Consider the following 21,481-nt stretch of genomic DNA (forward strand, 5'->3'; position numbering starts at 1 on the left):
CCCCTTTGCCACATGCTCCTTCTAGTTCTATCTTTTGGAGCCAAACAGTCTCACCTTTAACATTACAGTCCTTCAAATACTTGGAAGGCAATTGCTGTTGTCTTCATTCTTTTCTTCTCTAGGATAAATGAAATTATTTCTCAAATGTCATGGATCTTAATACTAGTGATCAATGGCTGTCTTTCCCCCAGATTCTCTCCAGGTGACATATTTCTGCTTAAACTCTAGTGTTCAGAACTGAAATCAGCTTCTCAAGTTTGGTATAAGTAGAATAGTTTCTTTTCAAGGTCTAGACGCTAAGCCTCATTTAATGCCATATTTGGCTTTTCAGGGAACCAAATGACCAAGTTGAATAGAATCTGAATAGACATACTATGCCATTTGCATTTTGCAAAAGAAAGTGCTCATTTCATGTTTGTTGAATTAAAAAACAAACAAATAAACATAGAAAATTATTATGTAGTGCTGAGAAGACCTGGTATTCTTACCCAACATAGGGATAGAGGGAGAAATCTTCAAACAGACCAGAATTATGCCTCAGATATCTACATATCCACATTGAAAGGTAGAGTGAGATATGTTACTTATTTAAATTACATACTTGATAATAAATATTTCCTGATTTATGACTGAAATCTTTCCCATCACCCAATTAATATGCCAGCATTATCCTGACTTCCAGGGCTCTTAAGTCGCCAGCTGGACCTACAGGCTCCCGGATGAATTAATTACCAGTCTTGTGGAAGGCTTCCAAGATACCTTCCTTAATGTGTTAGCATGATGCCACTGACCCAGGTTAAAGGGAAAGGAAGAGGACAGGGAAAGGGGAAAGGGAGGAAATGAAGAGAAATGGAAACTAGGGTGAGAATGGAGAGAGAGAGAGAGAGAGAGAGAGAGAGAGAGAGAGAGAGAGAGAGAGAGAGAGAAAGAAGCCATAGGCAGAGGAAGAGGATAGATCCAAACTGAGAAACCAACATAAAAGCAGGCTTGGAGGGCAGCAGAGAAAGCATTTACTTGTCTTGAGAAGAATTGGCACAACATTAAAGGCCACCAAAGAAAAAAGGTACTGGAATGGCCTCCTAACTGGTTCCATCCTGCCCCAAGCCCTGTTTCACAATGATTTCCTCAATCACTGTTGAGGAGTCAAGTGTGTCCAGATTGAGGTCAAGTTCTGCCATTTCTTGGAGCTGGCTCCAAATGGGATTTCCTGACAAAGCCTTGATACCAGAAACTTCAGAGTAAGTGGTGCAGGTGGCAAAAAAGGTCATAAAATTGGCTTTCCCTCCATATTTTTGCTAGCAGGCACCTCCCATTACACATAAGTTAGTGTCTCAAAAACATTAATGGAAAAACCAACTAGGGGAAGTGCTCCTGTTTCTAGATTGGGGTGGGGTTGGTAGGGAGGAAGGAGAGGCATCAGCATTAGGAAATGCGTTAGTTTTCTTTCCAATTGTGTGAAGGACAAACCCCGATTCAGAGTGGTGATGAATAACCTTTATTTAACAACAGGCTGCCAGCTTACACTACCCCCACAGGAAAAGTTATTAGAATGCTTTTGGTACACAGTTGAGATCAGGGAAGAATAAGCAGTGGAGAATCTCTGTGTTATTCTCATTCTGGGAATTTCCCTCTTTGGGATCAAAACAACCTATATTTTTTTAAAGGATGAAATACAATAAGATGATTTCTACTAACAATAGAGTTAATAATTAAATTAAATTAACAATAATTTAGTTTCTTCACAATTAGCAGCTAATTCTGAATCACCTAATTCTCTGACCCAGGATTGGAAGGTATACCTTGATAAGATAATGTAGGGAAGCCTTCAGTGGGTTTATATAAGGACAAGAAAGATATTTCTCACCTCCTGCCTGGGAGGAACTTGGTACATTGCTAAGTCTCCTCCCACATCCCCCAGGTTCCTTAGTGTCAGGGGTGGATGCAATGGAGGACAGAACTGTAATGTGACAGTTCTTTAGATTCCATACTTCACTGCATTTCATATATACCAAGAGTCTGAAAAACAATACTAAAATCTGTTGCTATGGGGCCACAAGTCAGTATCATCTATCTATCTATCTATCTATCTATCTATCTATCTATCTATCTATCTATCTATCATCTATCTATCTATTTATCTATATACATGCACTTGTATATTTTGCCCTAATCTGTGATTTTTATCAGTGTAGGGGACTCTAGAAACTTCCTTTATTACATAGATCAGGACCTGTTTACCAATTTATAGTCTCAAAGAATTTGCTTGGAGCCCTAAGAGGCTAATTTGAGTCACCCTGAGAGGTGACTGGACCAAGGTCATGCTTCTAGTATGTCAGAGGCAGGATTTGAGCCTAGATCTCCCTGACACTAAGGCCAATAGGCCACTAAAAACAAAAATGTCGATAGTGAAGAGGAGGGACTTCTACCTTGAGGAACACCCACAGTTAAGGATAAGATCTGGATGATGATTCAGTAAAATAAAAGAAAAGTTAGAAGGTAGGAGGAAGGGGAAGCTAGGTGGCATAGACAACTGGTCCTGGAGTCAGGAGGACCTGAGTTCAAATTTGACCTCAAACACTTAATTACTTAGCTGTGTGTCTCTGGATAAGTCACTTAATCCCAATGTTTTACAAAAAGAAAAAAAGTAGGAGGAAAACCAGGAAGAAGGGTCACAAAAACCCAGAGTATATGTATATATTTGTTTTGAACCATAAAAGTTGAGTACCTGATGTACCTCTAAGTCCATTTTCCAGATGAAGAAACTGAAGCTCTGAGAGCATTTAAGACTATGTGTTTCTGATTCCAAGGTCAGCAATCTAGCCTTTTTTGCCACTTTGCCTCTCAAATATCAAAGCAAACAGCTAAGATTTTTCTTTCCTTTACACTCATGAACTATGAATTAGAGCGGCATTTGGAAGGGAGGGAGAAAAGGGCTTAAACTACCCAATGTAGACAGTTTGTTTATTAACATACACAATGCTCCAGAATCTTTGCAAAGTAGTGTATTTACACTTGACTTACAGACTATTTGGAAAGTGTGCTTTAATGTGGATTCTGATGGAATAGTTCCAGTTATGGCTGAGTTAAAGTATTTTCCGCAGAATCTAGATTTGAAAAAAAAAATGTATTTGCATCACAGATTAGATAGACTGGAATCTGAGAGAGCTAGATTAGATTATTGGATTTCTGTGACTGGGAGTCAATTGACTTCATGGTCTATTAAAAAATGGTGTTCTGGAAGGAAGAGGAAGAAGAGCACGGTCTTCAGTGGCAATTCCAAAGAGATATTTTCTAACTTTGTCTCAAAGCTTTTTTTTTAATTTTAAAGACATAGTATAAAAGGAAGTAGATAGATGTTACAATTGACACACCTGTACTTCTAGGAATATCTGAAAAAATAAAAAGGCTTTCAGTGTGTTGGGTAATTGCCCCCTCCCCTAAATGGGCATGAAAAAGTAAATCATAGTCAACATCATTCAGTATAAAAGGTGGAGAAATTTTGATCTGTAAGTTAAATCATAATAACTACTATTCCTATAATATTATTAGATTTGCAATGTAATTTCCTTACAACCGCCCTCTGAGGAAGGATGAAGTATTATCCTCATTTTATAGTTGAGACATCTGATGTTCCAAGAGATTAAGGGACTTTCTCATGACCACATTGTTAGTTAATGTTTTAAGTGTCATTTTCGGAAGATTCTCACAAGATTATTTTTATATAATAACTTTCATTTTTATTATTCTGTATTTAATAAATATCATTTGCTCCTCTCTCTTCCTCATAAATTCACCCTCCCCCAACCTCACAAATTAAAAACCAAATAAAAAACCCTATCTTGAGCCAAACAAAACAAATTCCCACATTGGCCAGATCCAAAACTGTATTCATTCTGAATTAACAATGCGGAATCAATTTTCTTTAAGAAAGAGATAATTTGCTTCTTCTTGGGACTTTTGGAACTATAGCTGGTCATTGAATTGATCTATATTCTTTTCTCTCTGGAAGTTATTTTTCATTATGATGAGATCACTGGATATCTTGTTCTGGTTCTGTTCAATTCACTCTGCACCAGTTCTCATGAATCTTCCCAGGTTTTCCAAATGCATTTTTTTTCGTAATTTCTTATTGCTTAAAAATATCCCAATATATTGCTTACCATGATTTGCCTAGCCATTCCCAAACTCAAAGTTTCTTCCTTATTCTCTAATTCTTTGCTATAAAAAAGCTCAGCTATAAAAATCTTTTATTTTCTGTATGGGTAATGCAAGTCTTCCTATCTGCCACATCACATGTGCTCTCATGGAACCAAATTATCACTACTTATTGATCTCTACCTTCCTATCCTGTGAATATACCATAATCACCTAGAAACACAAATGAATTATTTACATTAAGAGATAGATGGTGAAATGCTATTAATTTCATTATCACAAAAAGAACCCCATGAAATACAAGCAGTCATGATACTAGGAAGTATGGACATTTAGTCTGAGCTGTGACACGCTAACTTCAGATAATCACAAATGGTGCTAGTTAGAGGGACAAAGCATACTTGGGTACTGGAGGGGAGTTGTGTTGAATGAATTGCAAGTGTGTGTGTGTGTGTGTGTGTGTGTGTGTGTGTGTGTGTGTGTGTGTGTGTGTCTTCCCTAAGAATGTTCAGGCAGGTAAATCTGAATTTTGCCTTGGGACCAGAAGAGGCTGAGAGAAGTCTTCTTCACTAAGAATCCTCTTGTGTTACATATTTGCCACTCCTCCCTTTCCCTAGTCTGTCTATCCGCTCCCCAGGCAGCCATAAGGTTAAAATAGTAACAATCAGAGTCGCCTGCCAGTCAGGGAACTGTTGATCCCTGGCCAAGACAAGAGGGAACCCTTTCTCACCAGCCCTCCCCCCACCCCTTAAAAAATCCACAGAGGAACATTTTTCAGAAGGTTCTGGGAGAGAAATAGCTATTCCATAAAGATTTCATTTTTGTTGGAGTCAATCCATGTCTCCATATTGTCATAAAAATTCAATAGGAAACTTTAAAAAAAAAAGGAGGTATAATTAAAAAGAAATGGGACCAACTCCAGCAGAGGTTGAAGATTAAAGACTGAAAGGCCTAGGACAAGCTATGAAATTTTATGAGCTACTAAAGAAATAAAAACACAAACTGCAGAAAACGTTCAGCTGCTTTAGCAAAAGATATGGCTATTGAGCCCAAAGTAGACCCAGTCTCTGAAGACCAGGTAAACAGGAAAATATGAGCCTCCAAAAAGACGATTTTTGAACAATCAGCTATAAGCCAACAACTTCAATATTGAGTTAGTATATAAAATAAAGGAAGAGCAATATGAAGACAAAAATTCTAGTGAAATCACAGCTTTGGAGCCAAGAATTCTCTCCTCTTTAAGATAAAAGGGAGGTCAATGGGGCTTTACCCATAAAGAAAGTATAGAATTTAAAGCTAGTAGAATCCCTAATGCTCATCTAGTTTAACCCACTCATTTTTACAGAAGAGGAAACTGAGTCCTAGAGAGAGAGGAAGTTATTTGTTCAAATTTACTCAGATAGTAGCAGAGTTGAAACTAGAACTAGAAACCAAGTCTCCTCTCTTGTAGGCCAGAGATTTATTTTTATCCAAAGAATCTGAAATTCAAGGTATCATGAGCTGAAAGGATGAATAGAAGAAAAGGGACTTGATTTAAAAAAAAACAAAAGCAAAACAACAGCAACAAACCTATAGAAACCAGTATACTTTTTTTAAATTTTTATTTATTTAAGGCAATGGGGTTTGAGTGACTTGTCTAAGGTTACACCGCTAGACAAGTATTAAGTGTCTGAAGCTGGATTTGAACTCAGGTCCTCCTGACTCCAGGGCTGGTGCTCTATCTACTGCACCAGTAGGTGCCCCTGAGACCACTATTCTTAATGGGAAATTTCTGCCAGATCAAGGGGTATAAAAATTCAAAATCAAAAGTTCTTTAGAGTTTAAAAAGGCTTTTTTTCTCTTATTGTTTTATGGATTTTTACTTTGTTTTATAGATCTGAATACCAGAATTTCCTAATTATTAATGATAATATATTACTTTAAAGTTTACAGTGTGCTCTACAAATATTATCTACTTTTATTCTCACAGCAACCCTATGAAGTGGGTGTTATTGTCAACTGCATTTCAGATTAAGAAAGTGAGGGAAAAATAAAATAACTTACTCAGAATCACACAGCTAATAAGTATCAAATCAAGATTTGAATTCAGATCTTCCTGATTCAAGGTCCAATACTCTATCCACCATACCACCCACCCACCTTCCTCTTGTCCTGAATAGTTAGTAGATCTGAGTGTGAAACTTCAATTTAACTTTCCCCTTCTGAATAATCTTTAATTTCAAACCTCAGATAGGTATTAACCAGCTTTTAGGGCTAGTTTAAATCTGAAGAATAAAAAATTGTTAGTTCCAATGAGAAATAATCAACAATAAGCTTTGTTATGATGTGCTTAACCAATACAAGAGATAAAGAAGTTCAAATCACAATCCCTCCCTTCAAGGACTTTACTCTCTGATTAAAGAAAGTAAAGATTCTGAAGATCACCTGGCAGGAGAAGATACAAGACACTGAGGTCCTTTCTCAAGCTAAAGTGCACAGAGTGCAACTGCGATGGGCTGGAAACGTTAGAATTCCAGATGTACACTTGTCCAGAGGACTATTTTATGGATAACTTACTCAGGGCAAGCACTCACAAGGGGATCAGAAGAAGTGTTACCAAGATACCCTGATGACCTCTCTTAAGAACTTTGGAACTGACTGTGCTGCATGGGAGACACTGGCACAGGACAGCCCAGCATAGTGTGCCTTTATCAGTGAGGGAGCTGCACTCTATGAGAAGGGCAGAATTGAAGCAGCTCAAAAGAAACATGACATCTGTAAGTTTAGAGTACCCACCCCAGGTGATCACATGGACTATTTGTGCCCCAGCTATGGTAGAGTGTTCTGAGCTCATACTGGGCTGATCACCTACAACCAAACACACTGTAATTTATCTCAAACATAGTGATGTCGTTTTGGTCTTCTTCAAAAGCAAAGGACAAGAACCAACCACAAGCATCACAATATATTGTTAGAATTTGGCAACAGAAAAACCAATATTCAAAGGCTCTTTCGGGCTATGTGACTCTAGATAAGTCACTTAACCTGTCTAGGATTATATAGAATTTATAAGATTAAAAATTACAGACTGTGAAATGTACTGAGCATTTCTACTGTAAAGGACCAGAAAGTAGCAGGAAAAAAATGGAGAAACTTACTTGGTCCATAATAACTGCAGACTTTGAGGGTGAGGACAAATACGACCATGTTTATTCACAATCATTTCTAAACTTTATCAAGGACCAACTGGGGAAAGAGTTCAGTTTATAAAAATAGTGATGCCCTCAGAAAGATCTGAGTTTACTAGATGGAATCAGAATATACAGAGAAAGACAAAGGGAAGCAAAGACTCTGAGTCTGCAGAGCAGACCTAAGTCTGTGACATGAATTGAGTCAACCATAGCATGATATCAAAAGAAAATGACTCAGTTGACCAAAACAGATGAAAGGAAAAAAACAGAACTTAAGGTCGAGTCCTTAGCTCAACATATTGATAAGGCTACATGGGAAATGTGAGTATGTGTCAGTGCTAGATAGGGTGTCAAGCAACAGATCAGAGGGTTCTGTGGGCTCTGCTTAGCTGGTGTTACCCATGCAAATATTCTAAATAGCCATGAAGAGACATTTATTAGCTATGTGCAAACAAGGTGCTTCCAACTGCCAAGTGCTATAGAAATTGAGAAGGAAATCATTGAGGACTGGAGCAGTCAAGGAAGGCTTCTCAGAGGAAGGAGAATTTTTGTAAGGTCTTAATATTTAACATGGAAGAGGATTTTTAATTCACTTGTCTCAAATAGGAAAACCTGCTATTTGGCTGTTTCTCCTTATACCCCTCACCAATTATCATCATGTTGCAGGGCAAGCTATGTTGAATTTGAAGTTCAAGTACTAAGGTTCAAATACCTTCTCTTATACTTACATAGGTAAAACCTTTTCCCATCTATAAAATGATCCTTCAAACATAAAATTTTTGAGCCTAAGTTCCTTCCACAAAATGACTAATATGGAAATGCTGTACATGATTGCACATGTATAACTTATATCAGACTGCTCATCATCTCAGGGAGGGCAAAAAAGGAAGGATTAGAATTTGAAGCTCAGAACAAAAAAATGTTAAAATATTTTATATGTAATTGGGGGAAAATAAAATATTATTTTAAAAATAGCTACTTCATCTAAAGAAAAATTTTAAAAAGAGAAATGTGAATTTCATATCTGCTTCTAAAAGTGATTCAAGCTTGAGAAATAACCTAGTCTAGTATAAAGGTTAGAGGGGTTTGACTTGAAATCAAGGAGTCATAGATTCAGATCCCACTAACTGTGAGATCATTGGCAGGTTATTTAACTACACAATCTAATTTCAGCATTTATAAAAAGAAGAGGAAAAAATTTGCACCAATCCTATGGGTTTTGTGAGTATTACATGAAAAAAAGTTAATAAATGATACTTTACAACTTAATAAGGTACTAGATAGAGGTAATCTAAGGGAGGAAAAAATATATTTTGACACCACTCTCAGAAATTAGAAGCATGGGGCTGGAAGTAAACTTTGAGATCATACAGACAAACTTCTTTCTTTTAAAAGAGGAGGAAACTGAAGCTCAATAAAGGTAAAGTGACTTCTCCAAGGTTACATCACTACCATAAGACTATATTGGGCATTAGCTCAACAGCAAAGTTCCAGGGCTATTTCCTCCATAATTTTCTGATTTACCATACAAATAAATGCTCCTTCTTTTTGGATTTCCTAAATGACTGTAGTGTCTGGCAGATTGCCATATACTTCCTTATGTAGTTCCTAAGAAGTGTTTTTAGTTTCCCTAATTATAATAAATTTGTGCTCTGCTTGTGATATTTTAATATATACCTGTGCTTTGAAGAATTAGTGGTCTTATACTTCGAACATAATAATAAATTGTAAACTCTTTGAGGATGGGAACCATATTATACACTTGAAGATCTTATACTATGGATGAGGGCATGGAGGTTAATGGATATTCTGCAGTGTTTAATCAGTTCAGTTGAAAATACATGGAAATGAGCCACCATTGCTGAGTGTCTTTTCACAGGATAAATAGGGTATTTATAAATAAAGCTAGTGTCAAGGTATAGGGGAAAAGAACTGGGGAAGGGGGAAGGGGAGAGAGAAGAAAAGAAGAGGGTCAGGAACTTTGGCCCCCTCCAATGCCTAACCCTCCACTGTGTGACTTGAGAAGAGTCATATCCTCTTTTATGCCTTGGGTTTGGTGTCTTACTGAAGAGTGCCAGCCAATGATCTCTGCCTCTCACCCTTTGGAAATATGAGAGTAAATGTCTACAATGAATTTGAGGCTCTTGGAGTAGAGATAAGCTCTCTTTAAATATAAGGTATGATTAGTCCTGACCCCACCAGACCCTCTTTAACTTGTCAAGTCTCATAAGATTGTAATCTTTAAGATGAAAAGACTCAGTGTTCATGAGTAAATGCATGGGCAGCTTGGAAAGATATACAAACATATATAAAGTACAGAAAACTTCAAATATTTCTAGTTATTAAAAACCGATCTATGTCCTGCTGAAGCAATGAGGCAGTTAGATGATAAAAGTAACTGTGGTTTCATAAAAGTAACACAAAATGGGGAAGCTGACATTTTCTGGAGGGAAAAAAACCATACTGAAATAGACCCATATTCAGTTCTGTTGTGGGAAATATCAACTGTTAAGTGGTTGTATGTAATAGATATCTGTGAAGAAAGTCATATACAAGTTTTGCACTGTTCCAGTCACAATTGGTAGAGATGTCAATGTTTAGTTGTTTGTCTTTGGAAAAATCTAACAGGCAGGTTTGATGGAAACCTATATAGAATCACCCAAGATCAGAACTGGAAGGACCCTTCTCAGAGCTCTAGACAAAGTCCCTAATTTTTCTTTCTGAGGTACAGTAGGGAGTACTGACTTGCTGGATCACACAATTGATTTGTAGCAAAGCTGGTACTATATTCCATCCAGTCCAACTCATTATCTGTATGATGTTAGTCCCTTCAGGGATCTCTCTGGGCCTCAGTTTCCTTAATAGTAAAATGAAAGCAGTTTACCTAGAAGATGTCTAAAATTCCTTCTAGCACAATTCTATGATCCAATGAACGTAAGGATCAAAATTTCAGGAGCAAAATATAAAGGAAAAAGTTGAATTATGATCCTAAAATTGCAACCAAATAATGATAATTTCATGATTAGTACGGACACTACTTGACCTTTTTAGTTGTATTTATAAAGTACAATGATCCTATTTGATTCTCACAACTATCTTGATTATATTCTTTTGTCATCACAAAAGTATACTAACTGCATTCTAGCCATCATTCCCACTGGAACCTTTAATTAGACCCCCAGATTTTAGATTAGATCTGCCTTCACTTTATTGAGAATTAAGTCTGCATCCCCTACTCGGCTATCTCCATACCATGCACAGTGGCTCATTTCCCAACCTCTCCATATCCTGGAATCTGAGGATTGTCTTGATTGCTTGCATTTATATCCTTAGAGTTTAGTGTAATATGCAACATATATTAAGTACTAAATTACTTATATTTCATTCTCTCTCCTAATTCTCCTTCTTCTTTCACCTGTCTCTCCTCTCCACCCTCTCTTTTTTCTTTTCTCTCTCCCCTTCCTTTTTTCTCCCTCTTCTTTCTCTCCTCTGTCTCATTCTGTCTCTCTCCCCCTTGTCTTCTTTCTGTTTCTGTCTGTCTGTCTCTCTCTCTCACGTGCTCTCTCTCTCTCTTCCCTCCCCCATCCTCCTCCTCTTTCTTCCTCCCCCCTTTCATCATGAAAGTATTTTTAGAGATGAGGAAGCAAATTTCAGAGAGGTTCAGTAACTTGCCCAAGGCTATACAGGTAGAAAGTCATAGAGGTGGGTCTCAAAATTTAGGTCTTCTTACTACATGACAACTTTTTCTGACAATAAAGAAAAAAATCTCAATAGTTGTAAGACTGGTCAAATCACTGTAGCTCTGGATTTCAGTTACTTCATCTGTAAAATGGAAAGTCCTTTCATCTCTAATACTTTAGGAGTCTGTGATTATATAATCCTAAGGGCTCTGACAAACTTCTTCCTAACCTGTTTTGCTATTGAAACAGGAGTTTCAGCCACTTTGATGAAAAAGTAGACAGAGTGGCCAGGGGCATGTTCTAGGCTGACACCTGTCTTTGTTCTGGTTCAGAAGATATCTCCTAATACAAGGTGTAAACCTCTCCATTGATACCACAGTTCAGACTTTGCTCTGGTATTGATGTAGTATGACCTCACCTTCCCAGGGTACTCATTGACCTATTGATCTCTTTTTAATGATGACTGACTGATTTATGGCTAGTTTCAGAACTCCTGGGCTATAACCTTTGGACTAGACCTTGAAGGGGGGAGCCAGGGGAGAGAGTTGGAATTGAAATGAACAGCAAAAAATAAAAAAAAAACTAGCCAAGATAGACATTCTAGTTTCTTGAAAGGAGGTCAATTCGAGCCTTCTGATGAAAGAGGAGTATATGACTTGGGGAATCACATGGATCCAGGAGAAGAGGGAACCTGTTCCAGAGATGGCAACAAATGAAGTGGTGAGGAGTTCCAGGGTCAATCCAGTAATAGGAGCAAGACATAAGAGGTGATGGCAATAATGATGGAAGTTTCTAGATGATGCCATGTTCCTGGACTACACATGATCTAAAATAAAAATGAAACAAAGGCAGAGCTATGATGTGGACAAACCAGCAATGACTTTGATCATCAAAGTAATATCATCATAGTAACTAGGACTATCCAGGTCCAGGCAGGGAGGGAAAGTTCCCTATCAATATTAAGTAATTTCTCTTTTCAGAAAGCCCCCAACCAGGACAGAACTATAAGCCTTAGAGTGACATTTATGGGCTTAGATATGAAACTTTGCCTTCTTTAGTTAGGTGCAATAATGCCTACCCCTTATTCAGTGTACTGATATACAGAGTACTTGCATGGGAACTGTGGGTCCATTGACTTTTCTATAGAAGTCTAAAATAAGATTTTTACATTCCCAGGGGAAAATCTTGTTCAGGGCCCAATTCAGTGAGATATGGCTGAACTTGTTACCCAGAGTTTCATTAATCTGCCATGCATTATAAATATATTAGCAGTCAAGCTTCTTTCACCAAAGTATTCATTTTGGTGCAAATTTAAGTCATTGTATTAGATTTTTACCTAATGAGCCAGATTATAAAATGACTCAAGTTCAGTGGTATAATAGGAAGAACATAGACTTTAGAATCAAAACACAATTTGAATCAACTCCAACCCTTACTAGCTGTGTGGCCCTGAGAAACTACCTTTTCCTCTCTGAGTCTCAGTTACCTGATCTATAAAATATGAAAAATAATATTGTTCTCTTTACTTTGTTTGGCTATTGTATGGAAAGTACTCTGCAAATCTTCAAAAACTATATTAATACAAGTAATTATTGTTGCTGCTGTTGTTGGAAGGGTTATTATTGCTCCTTTCAGATTTTTACCAGTTAGAAAGTTGGGCCCACCTGAACAACTGAAATTTAATAGCAATAAATATACAGTGTTAAAATTATGATCAGTCAGCTTCACAAGTCCAAAAGGGGGAGACTTAGCTAGATAGAACTGAATCTGCAAAAGATATTAAAAGAGCTTACAAGCTCAATATGAGTCAACAATGAGGTATGACAGTCAATAAAAAACAAATATGATATTAGGTTTCATTAAAAAAAGCACAAACACTTTCAATAGAGGAAACTCAAACTATCTATAGCCATGTGAAAAAATGTTTCAAATGACTAATAATTAGAAAAATGCAAATTAAGGTTCTCTGAGGTCTCACCTCAAACCTATCAGCTTGGTAACTCTGATGATAAAAGAAAATGACAAATGTTGGAAGGGCTTCTGGGAAACAGGCACACTGATGCCTTACCAGTAGCATGTGGAATGGTCCATCCATTTTGGGTAATTTAGGAGTCTACTCAAAATGTTACTCAGCGGTATGTGCTATTTAACCCAATGATAACACTACCATGACTAAACCCCAAAGAGATTAAAGTAAGAGGAAAATATGGAATATATGCAAAAATATTTATAGCAGCTCTTTTTGTAGTAGTAAAGAAATGGAAAATAAGGGCATGTTCACCATTTATGGAACAGTTGAACAAATTTTGTTATATGAAAGTTCTATTGTTCTATAAGAAATGAAGAGATGGTTTCAGGCAACTAGGAAGACCTATGAATTGAAGCAGGGAAGAAAAATTTACACTATATGACATGATATGTATATGAAATGCTTCCAAAAGGCTCCTGAAAAAATGCCCAACTCATAAGAGATAATGAACTAACATGCAGAAGAAATATATGTTTGAACATAGCTAACATGGGAATTTGTCTTACATGACATATTAGGACAGTTTCTTTGTTTCCTCCTTTCTATCCTATTTTCTTCCCTCCTTCCTTTCTCTTTTCTTTGTTATTCAGTGTTTTAGCAAAGTAGAAAAGTAAAAGTTTGATAGCTGTAAAAAATAAAAAATTTATTAAAAAACAAAATGGAGCTAAATATGACAAATAGTTGGGTTTTGAATGAGATCAGAACCAAAATGTTTTGCTAAGGATTTTTTTAAGAAGTACATCTTACAGGAATAAAGAAGTAATAGTTTTACTGTGCTCAGTTTTCATCAGACTAAATATGAAATATTGTGTTCAGTTCTGTACACTACATTTTAGGGATAATTAGGATAAGCTGGAAACATTCCAGATAAAGGCAGCAAGGATGGAGAAATGCCTTAATTTCAAGTTGTATGAGGATGAGCTAAATAACCTGAATTCTTAGACTAGAGAACAAGAGAATGATAGTAGTCTTCAAATATTTGGAAGACTATTTCCTGAATGGATTAGAATGATTCTTTTCAGTTCACTCTAAGATTGATTTCCTCTCACTCTCTCTCTGACTCTTGGCTTTGTCTACTTCTCTGGCTCTGACTTTGTCTCTGTCTCTGAGTATGTGTGTGTCTCTCTCTCTCTCTCTCTCTCTCTCTCTCTCTCTCTCTCTCTATATATATATATATATATATATATATATATACAGATAGATAGATAGATAGATATGGATATATAGATATATAGATATATAGATATACATATACATATATGTATATATGCATATATATGTTTATGTATGTATATGTGTATATATATATATGCACAGAGTTATTTACATGTTATCTCCACCACTGTCATGTAAACTCCTTGTGGGAGGGACTGTGTATTTTGTGTTCTTTTTTAACCCATTGTCTAACACAAAGATTGGTACATATTAAATGCTTAATACATTTGTTGATGTTGAGTGGTCCTAGAGAGGAGAATTGGGAACAATGTGTAGAAGCTACAAAGTGGTAAATTTAAGATGAAAACTAACATGTCTTAATGTAAAACAGCTAGGTGATACAATGGATAGAGTCCTGGACCTGGAGTCAGGAAGATCTGAATTCATATTCAACATCAGATATTTCTTAGCTATATGACCCTGGGCAAGTCACTTAAACTTTGCCTTCCTCAGCTTCCTCATCTGTAGAGATAAGAATAGTACCTATCTCTCAAGGTTGCTGTGAGGATAAAATGAAATTATTTTTCTTTATTTTTTAGGTTTTTGCAAGGCAAATGGGGTTAAGTGGCTTGCCCAAGGCCATACATCTAGGTAATTATTAAGTGTCTGACACCAGATTTGAACCCAGGTACTCCTGACTCCAAGGCCAGTGCTTTATCCACTATGCCACCTAGCTACCCTGAAATTATTTTTCTAAAGGGTTTTGCAAATAAATCTTAGATAGCTATAAAAAATACTATTTTATTATTGGTATTATTATTTCATCATTATTAATTTACAATTGGAGTTATCTAAAAGTAGAATTAGTTGCCTCAGGAGGAGATTTCCCCCTCATTGAAGGTCTTCTAGCAGTGTTAAATGACCCCTTGCTGTTTATGTTTTAGAGGAATTTTTTGGAAGTGCAGGTTCAATTAGGTGGATACTGGTGTTCTGTTACAACTCTAAAATTGTATAATGCTATTAAAAATCGTTGGGCTATATGAAATTAAAGATGATCCAGAATTTGTGAGCTTAGGTGACTGAGAAAAGAGTAGTGTCAATCATAGAAATGAATTTAAGAAGAGGAAACTATTTCAATGAAAAGATGACACATCTTATTTTAGACATCAATAAATAAATGAAACATTTATTAAGTGTTTATTATGTGCTAAGTAAACACTGAAGATACAAATAGAAAATTAGAGTAGTCTCTGCTCTTAAGGTCTTACATTTTACCAGTGGGAGACAATACAGATTACATCTGCAAGTTATATCGAAAAGTCCCATGATCCTTAGGGTGCATATTCAAATCTGATGGTAATGATTCTTCTTTATCCAAGTCTTTTCACTCCTCTCAGCCTTGGTTTCCTCATCTGTGCAGTAAGGGAATTGGATTAGATGATTTTTAAGTTCCTTTCCAGGGCAGCTAGCTGATGTAGTGGATAGAATGCCAGACCAAAAGTAAATAAGACTCATCTTTCTGAGTTCAAATCTGACCTCAGACATTTACTGGTAAATCACTTGGCCTTCTTTGCCTCAGTTTTTTTTTTCATCTGTAAAAGGAGCTGGAGAAGAAAATGATAAATCACTCCATTATCTGTCGAGAAAATCTCAAATGGGGTCACAAAGAGTTGGATATAACTGAAAAAAGACTGTCACCAAGAACAAAGATGTTTTCTACTTCTCAATCAATGAGTTTCCATACTGAAATTCAAAGTTCCTTTCAACTGCTTAAAGAAACATATCTGATCTTTCTTTCTAATTCTAATTCATAAAGCCAGGGAATATAATTGTTACCCATCATTCAGGGAAGCCAAGGAAGCAAACTGAAGTTTTCCACACCACAGTGGAGAAGTTCATGATACAACAGACTTTAGAGATCCTTATTAAATCCAGCTTTGCAACTGATGGCTGAACAAAATTTAGTGTTGCATTAGTGGTCTTTGTACATAGCAAGCAAACTTCCTATACTAGTGACATATGTTGGAAATTAGTACAGTGGGCTTGGACTTGCAAAGAGGAGAAAATATATAGCATATGCTGGATCCTTCGACACATCTCATCTCTACAAAGGACTTTCCCACAGACACCTTGTTTATAATCCTTAAGATGAGTTTATTGGTTGTAGGAACATGAATAGCTTGCTAATATCCAATCCTAGTACCATGGCAGCCAATGAAGAGCAATGCACAAGGTGACTCTCATTGAGGAGCTCTCCAGAAAGCACCTGTAGTAAATCTCAGTTTATTAATAAGTAGCACATGGCGAAGACACTAAGGATAGATGGTATTTCATGGACAGTGAAGTAGCTGGCCTAGAGTAGGTCACAGGTCTCTTTCAGGGGAGGCATAAACAAGTCCAGGTGAAAATATAATGTTTCATGCTGGATCATTTTCACTCCAGATGGAGCCACAATATATTTCTTTCTTGAATTGAATTGTAGGTAGGGTCTGGAGGGACGGGTTTTCATAGTGATTAAGGGAAATTCCCTCTTAATTATTGAAAATAATTATTGGGGAAGGAAGGAAGGAAGGAAGGAAGGAAGGAAGGAAGGAAGGAAGGAAGGAAGGAAGGAAGGAAGGAAGGGAGGGAGGGAGGGAGGGAGGGAGGGAGGGAGGAAGGAAGGAAGGAAGGAAGGAAGGAAGGAAGGAAGGAAGGAAGGAAGGAAGGAAGGAAGGAAGGAAGGAAGGAGAGGAAAAGAGAAAGAAGACTCATAAACAGGTTGGTTGTAGGATGATGCATTTTTCTGCACTGATAACTCTTGGAGACAGTACTAAGTGAGGCAGTGAATATGCATTTGTAAAATACCCCCTCAGTACAAAGAGCTGGAGATACAAAAAAAAAGAGACAAAGATCAGTCCATGCCCTCAAAGAGCTCTAGATCTTATAAGGGAGCCAACAAACAGACAAATGTATGCAAGCAATCTACATGCAGGATGAATAGAAAATAATTCAGAGGGAAGGCACTGAAACAAGCGGGGCTAGGAAAGACTTCCTGTAGAAATTCTGATTTTAGTGAGACTTTGAAGGAAGCCAGGGGAATCAAGGGGTAGAGATGAATAGAAAGAGTTTTCCAAGCATGGGGAAGAGTCAGAGAAAATGAGCAGAACTGAGAGATAGAACGTTCTCTTTTTGGAAGAGCATGGAGACCAATGTCACTAGAATAAAAAGTAATAAAACAGTGTAAAGTTTAAGAAGCCTGGAAAGGCAGAAGAAGACTAGCTTAAGAAGGGTTTTAAACACCAACAGGGAACTTTTAATTTGATCAGAGGTGATAGAGAGTCACTGGAGTTTATTGCATGATGCTGAAAAGGTTGAAATTGAAAGTCGGAGACAGGTTGTAATTTGGGTCAGAGGAGCAGGGTAACCCATGCTGGTGAAATCATAGATTGATGAAGTACAGAAGTATTAAGTCACCATTTTAAAAAACACAACTGCACCAAAGATGTTATTCAATCCTGATAGGTCTTTACAAATGTTCATCTTTACAAATGTTCAAACAGGAACAAATGGGGAATAAATGTTTCTGGAGTGTCAGAAGAAAAGGATGGCCTCTCACCATCCCCACCTTGGATAAGTGTATTCTGCTCAGACAGTAAAACTCCTAAATTCACAGAATCACAGAATCTCAGAATTCGAAAGGACTGGAGAGCTTATATACTATTTGATCAAAAATTCCCTGTATAAAATCTCAGTCAAGAGGCTACTGAGCCTTTTCACAAAGAGGTACACACCATCTTCTCAATCTTCTATCTACCTACTTTGGGGAAGAGCTAATGTGAGGGAAGCATTTTCTTGATATATGCCAAGGTATTTGTTGCTGCATCATTTCAGTTGTGTCTAACTTTCCATGACCCATTTGGAGTTTCTTTGGCATAGCTATTGAATTTGTTATTTGCTTCTCCAACCCATTTTACAGATGAAAAAAAGTTAATGGGCTCAGTGATTTGCCCAGGATGACATGTTTAGTAAGTGTCTGAGGCTAGATTTGAACACATGAAGATGAGTCTTCCTGCTCAATGCTCTATTCACATTGCCACTTAGCTACACAATACAAAAGTTGACTTCTTGCAGTTTCCCATAAGGTCTTCTGTGGTTTAGATTATTAGACTCAACAGTCTTGTAGTGAGTACCTGATATATATTGTAGGAGATAGAGAGAGAGAGAGAGAGAGAGAGAGAGAGAGAGATATGACCAACATGCAGTTCAGATCCTCCTCTCAAAGTGCTTACAGTTGAGTGAGGAATGAGTGAACAAATACATTCTAAAAAGTGAACACTCAGGTAATGAGGGATGAGAGGTTTGGAAATTAGGGAAGTCTTCATGAAGGAGGTCACATTTGAAAGAAGTTCTAAAAGGCAGATGAGATTTCATCTTTGCAGAGATGGGAGCATCATAGAAGTGAAGCAGTGATATATAGTGTTGACATCAGTCTCACAGAATGTCCCTGTTTCATCACAAATTGAGTGTAATTGAATGCATAGGATTATGCTTCAGGGAACATGATTTGACCCATCCATGTAACTATGATCCATTTCGTGAGTGGGTTTCTACAGTACTAATTTTACTTTTAACTGTCTTGAAGCTTTAATTATTAGGGTGTGTACCTAAAATGAGGGATTACAGTGAAACAAAGGTTTCACAATGTCCCAGCATCCCTTGGAAAACAGGCAATGCTTCACAAGATAAGTGGGGTAACAAGTACAACCCATTGTTCATTTTAGTATGGGTTGGCGGGGAGGAGGCTTTAATGTTTTGAATCCATTCATCTAATTTTGAATGTGTCTAAATTGCTTCAGAAAGCCTCTTCTCCCTTCTATCTACTCTGGGCCACAAGACCCCAAATGGCAAATAGCATAATCCAGTGGATGGAGTGCTAGCTTTGTACTCAAAAAAAAATCTTTGCACAAGCTCTCTTCTTGATATTTAATAGGTGACCCCATTGGACAAGTCATTTAATCACTTTAGCCCTTGGTTTCTTCATCTATAAAATGGAGATAATGATGCTATGCTAGCTATCAGTTACAAAGTCATAGATTTGCCAGATGATACCTAAACAAGAACAATATAAAAATCATCCAGCATTATTATACTCAGTGGAGAGTGGGGGCAGTTAGGTTCAAGTTGGGATATAAAGTTGGCACAACTTCTGAGTTTGACCCTTCATCTCTATTCTCAGGCCCTGTCTATACAGAAATCCAGATGATGCTGTGCACTTCCTAACTGGATCCATTTCCCATAGATTTCCTCCTAAGGCCTTTGAACATCATTTTCCATAGATTTCCTCCTAAGGCCTTTGAACATCAGTCCTAGAAGTTATTCTCTCTCATCGTCTACCCCTAAACACACATCTACCCACTTACCTTCTCTGTCATAGAACTGATGAATCAGCATTTCCAATGTTCCCTTTTTCTTTGTTACTCTTTTTAAGAGTAAAGTGGTAGGGGCAGCTAGGTGGCGCAGTGGATAAAGCACCTGCCTTGGAGTCAGGAGTACCTGGGTTCAAATCCAGTCTCAGACATTTAATAATTACCTAGCTGTGTGGCCCTGGGCAAGCCACTTAACCCCATTTGCCTTGCAAAAAAAAAAAAACCCTAAAAAAAAAAAGAGTAAAGTGGGCTGGTCTGGGCTTTTACACAATCCCATCTCATACTCTGTAGGAAATGCATCTCTACTAACAGAGCAGGAGGAAGGGGTTTGGAGGCTAAGGGTCAGGGAAAGAGAGAGTGGTTCTTTTAAGGATGAAGAGAGAAGACAAGTCATGAAATAAAACTTTTGGAAAGCTGTCTTTTAGATCAGAAAGGATACAAAAATTGCAAGGTTTCTATAGAACTTTAAGATCCATTTTAAATTATTTCCTCAAAAGATCCTGTGAGGGGTAGCTGTTTAAATACTTATCCTCTGCTAGGGACTAGGCATTGTAGAAATGTGTTTGTCCCCTCTGAATTATGTTCCCCCCCCTTTTGTTCTTCCAAACATCTAACTCAACACACTTTTATTAAATGCCTACTATACTTAGGATATGGAGTTAGACGTTATGGATTCCTAGTAGAGAAAACTAGACCCAGCCCTCAGGGAGTGTACCATTAAAAAAAAATTGATCCATGCTGAAGGGGAAATAATGGACAGAAAAATGTTTCATAATGAATCTATTCCCTCTACACTGATCTTATATCCCTTACATTAACATTACACACATTGTCCAAGCTATGAGACTAGGTCAATGAACTTTTAGTATTGAATCTGGTCCCTCCCTCTTGGTAAATTCCTTCCCCACAGGCACCTAGACCTATTAACAAAACAAGGTATTCCCTTCTTAGCCTGAAAGGATTAATCCTTTCCACCCATCATCTATATATCCCTAACTACTTCATTGTTGCTCTCTGAGTTACTGCACAATCAACATATATCTAAATTACCTCATCTTCCTGCCCCTTTAAAAAGCTCACTTACTCCTCATTTGGGTTGGTCCTCTTCCTTTGGGAGGCAGCCCACTCTGCAGGAGCATGATTCCCCAAATAACTTCTCATACTCCTAAACCTTTGCTTTGCTTTTTGCCTATACTCTCATGAATCAATCTCTCTCTTTGTCTCTCTCTCTCTCGCTCTCGTTCTCTCTCTTCTCTCTCTCTCTCGCTCTCGCTCTCGCTCTCTCCCCCTTCCCTCCCTCCCTTAGCTTCTGCTAACCACAGTAATACTTAAATAAACCATTTTGTTCCTAAAATTTCTTCTGGGTCAGAGTCAATCTTTGACATGGATTCTTTCATGTATTGCCCAGACCTTTAACCAGCTTCATTTTTCTCCAACATCTAGTCTAGTTAAGTTGCCAGGTGATAGTCTGAGGCAACAAGTGTGGAAAATGCCCTTTCCACCCAGCGGGATCATGTCAACCCCATGCAGTTCCAGGGGAGGCAGAGTTGTGGGGGTGGCCACAGCCACCTCCAAACTTTGTAAAATGCTTCCTGCATTGCCCTGCTGCTACAGAGTGAGTCAGAAGTCACTTTCAAGTGGCTTTGTTTAGTTCCCCTTTGATTTGGAATAAACTACTTATGGGGCAAGTAGAGGCTGTATGAGACAATGCTTTTGCTAGTTCTGGTGTGTCTAGGGTCCTTTCCAAGGATGCCTCTACCCAGCATTACTAGCTAGGAACAGAAGCTTTTCTCTGCCTAACACCTAATAGCTTGCTATCTTCTTGCTCATGCCTTGGGGCAGGTGAGACTCTGGTCCTTCAATATTTGTCCAGTCAAGATAAAA

At 37.6% G+C, this 21,481-nt stretch overlaps 1 long non-coding RNA gene across 38 annotated transcripts in view; it reads right to left on the reverse strand.

Moving 5' to 3' along the window:
- LOC141504332 (uncharacterized) overlaps positions 1-21,481 on the reverse strand; it is a 1,263,877-nt gene that overhangs the window by 805,493 nt on the left and 436,903 nt on the right. The window contains exon 9 of one of the 38 annotated variants that reach the window (XR_012473300.1): positions 15,458-15,793. The exons of the other annotated variants lie outside the window; for them this stretch is intronic. This is a non-coding gene — a long non-coding RNA (uncharacterized LOC141504332). The remainder of the gene's footprint in view (positions 1-15,457; positions 15,794-21,481) is intronic. 38 annotated transcript variants of the gene reach the window in all.

The sequence above is a fragment of the Macrotis lagotis genome, chromosome 1 (genome assembly GCF_037893015.1).
Source record: "Macrotis lagotis isolate mMagLag1 chromosome 1, bilby.v1.9.chrom.fasta, whole genome shotgun sequence".
Taxonomy (NCBI): Eukaryota; Metazoa; Chordata; class Mammalia; order Peramelemorphia; family Peramelidae; genus Macrotis; species Macrotis lagotis.